The following is a 3231-nucleotide window of genomic DNA, read 5'->3' as shown; positions in this document are numbered from 1 at the left end:
TGCTCACTAAAGACAATATCCACACTTACACATGCTTTTTCAACTTTATCTATGGAGGGGAAATGGATAAGGCCTGGTGCACAGATTGTTTTCAAGGTGGGGGCTGGGGTTGGGGTAAAGGTAGAAAACACAAATGAGTCTCTGAGCAATTTATAGATCTTCATGGGTTTTCCATGGGAAGAAAACCAAATGTTTATCCAGAGAGAGGAATTCAGCAATGCAGTTACTCTGAAGCCTTTCCCCTTCCCAAATCAAGTTACTATGGACTTTCACCAAAGTAATGTCAATGGAAGTACTAGTGTTAAGACTCTGGCCAAGCTAATTTTTCAGAAGTTTAAATGTCAAGTGCCTGATATAGTCATCTGCAAGTCCAAGCAAGTGCGTTTAGTTTTTCTCATTCTTGTTTTAACTGGGGGAAAGGAGAGACACAAGAGAATGATGGGAAAAGCATGCATGTATTTTAGCAGAGAGCACTGTTCATGGGTGTTCCACTGCAGTTGTGCTCAACTGAATGAAAGAAAGGTAAGGCTTTGTATCAAAAAGAGACCGGGGCCTCTTTCCTTTGAAACCGGTGCCTCATACTAGATGATACGTTTTCCAGACTGGGCAGTTAGTTTTCAAAATCTGGATGGAAAGTGTGCTTTGGGACTCTAGGAACTCCACAACCAAGGATGAGTTTAAGGGTCTGTTTCTGCATCCATTCAGTTACCGTGCACTCAACACAGAGGAAATAACACGTTCTACCAACGTTGAAAGAACTCACATGAAAAGTGTAGAGAAACTCAAGGTGGGCGGTGGATCCCAAAGAGAGCTAATCACCGTCACTGTGTCAGCAGTGGCTGTAAATTGAATCACCTGGTTTTTGTCGGGGCTCCCAATGCCACTGAGAGTAACTTCTCCACTGTAGAAGGTGTTGTGTATGAATGTCATCAGCCCCATCTGTACAAGGCTGGGAGAAGTGGCTCAAGGTGAGGAGAGACATGGGCTGGGCTTATCTTTCCCAATTTCACTCTTTGTCTTCACCAGAGAAAAACTGGTTTTGCAATACTGGAACCAGCCTCCATTCCCCTCTTCCACTGCACCCTCCCCCAGAAAAAAACAACCCACACCATTTTAAACTTTTTAAACTAAAGTTTAATATCTTTGGAGTTAGGAGAAGCAGCATAAAATTTCTCTTCTGGAAAATAATTTGTTTTTCTTTCTTTCTTTCTTTCTTTCTTTCTTTTTTTTTTTTTTTTTTTTTTTTTTTTTGTCCTACCAGGAACACCTTTTTCTTCATTTTGCACAAGACCTAGACCTAGACATGTTTATACCCACCTGCCTTCCCTCTTACTATCCAAAATTTCCCTTTCTTTTTCTCTTAAGACAAACAAGGATGAGCAGTTGCGGGAAAACTTCACAGGTGTGTAACTAGGAAGGCATCATTTTCAAAAAGAGACCATATGATGAGAACCCTAATGATCACTAACAGCAAACAAATAAAAATGCCAGTCTCATTTCCCTCATTTCTTATTTAAGAGAAGAGAAGTAAATGAAAGGAAGATGAAATAGATTTGCAATTAAAAGATGTGGCAAAGACGGCGGAACGAGTGCAATTTAGCCTTCAGGTGCAGAATCCTGGGAGTCCAAAGGAATGTGGAGTGGACTTGATTAGAGACAATTGTCTCCATCCTGAAAGTAGTACACGAAACCCAATTTCCAGTACTTTGACAGATTCCTTTTTGTTTCTTTTAATGGTGCCCTTTTAAAGGCACACAGATGTTCTGGTTGTTCTGCACTACTGAGTGCAGAAAGAAAGATTGTGAACCTTCTCCTATTCTTCCTTGGCCACATTCTCTGCTACTGGCAGGTTAATAAGGAAATCAATAATAGCAATGATAAGTAATGATAGCTACCCTTGCATTAGTTAGAGGGAGCATTTTTAATAATTCAAAAAGTTTTGTGACTTGTAAAGTGCAGTTGTGAGGAATGTGTGCGTGTACAAAACTGTATCTGTCAAGTTCAGAGTCCTCTAGATTAAAAAAAAAAAGTATGAGTTATCAACAGTGCCGTTATAGCTATGTCAGACAATGGGTGTGCCCATTCTCACAGTCATCCTTAAAACAAATCTATGTTCAAATGCTTTAAAAATTTATCACATTATACAAGAGTATAACTTTGTTAGCCTTCTAGAGTTCTTTTTTCTTTAATTTTCTTCCAAATTTTCCCCTTAAGAATCAATGAAGACTTGATTTCTGTCAATAATTGTATTAAGGGTGAATATACTACCTGAATTTTGTGCATGTTACATTGTAGTTTTCTAATTCAGGATGAATATGAGATGGTTGTGATTGTGCAGTGTATCAATAAAGTTTGAAGAAATTTGTAATTTTGGGGGGGCCTTTTATTAGGACATGTCACTTGAATATTCAGGAATGGAGAAAATGGAAACAGACTATATTTCTCCCATATGTGACCTTTAGGCTTTGGGGAGTAGATGCAACCAAAGATGCGAGCGTCTCTTCTCTCCCTCTGTCTCTGTCTCTCTCTCTCTGTCCCTCTCTCTCTCTCTCTCTCACACACACACACAGCATAGAAGGCAGTCTAAGCACTTCCTATCTTATACCTGTACATCAAATATCTATGCCATTTACAAATAATATAAAATGTACCTGTAGCCTCAAAGCCTAAAGTATTAAAATATGTATTTATTGACCCAGGCTAAATAGAACCAGAAGAGAAGTTTCAGAAAACAATAACCAGATCTTTCTCAGTTTGGGTCCTCTACTCCTTAATAATTTCTGCAGCTTGATTCCACCTGAATTGAGCACAGCTTTGACAAGAGTAAGTATGAGAAGATGTGGTGACTATGAAGACTATGATGTACATTTTTTCATGGAAGTATATGCCATTTTTAATTGTTCTCCAGCTTAGGTTTTACTATAGTACACTTATGGATAATAGCATGGAAAAGAGACCTGGCAAAGAAGCTCCACTACTCTGATTACCATTTCTAAAACATTTCCCTCATTCATTAAAATTCCAACTCATCCACTGTCATCACACATCTATCTGCTTTTCTGTAGGAATGGACATTAAACTCTTTTGTACACTCAACTTCTCATCAACATTTACATATCAATTAGCCTTCCTAGTTCTGCCATTCACTAGATATGTGACCTTGGACTGGAAACTTGATCTTCCTGGGGTCTGTTTCCTCACCTGTACCATTTGTGAATTTGCCCTATTCAG

Source organism: Saccopteryx leptura, chromosome 2 (assembly GCF_036850995.1).
Source record: "Saccopteryx leptura isolate mSacLep1 chromosome 2, mSacLep1_pri_phased_curated, whole genome shotgun sequence".
Classification (NCBI taxonomy): Eukaryota; Metazoa; Chordata; class Mammalia; order Chiroptera; family Emballonuridae; genus Saccopteryx; species Saccopteryx leptura.
This window is presented reverse-complemented; position numbering follows the sequence as displayed.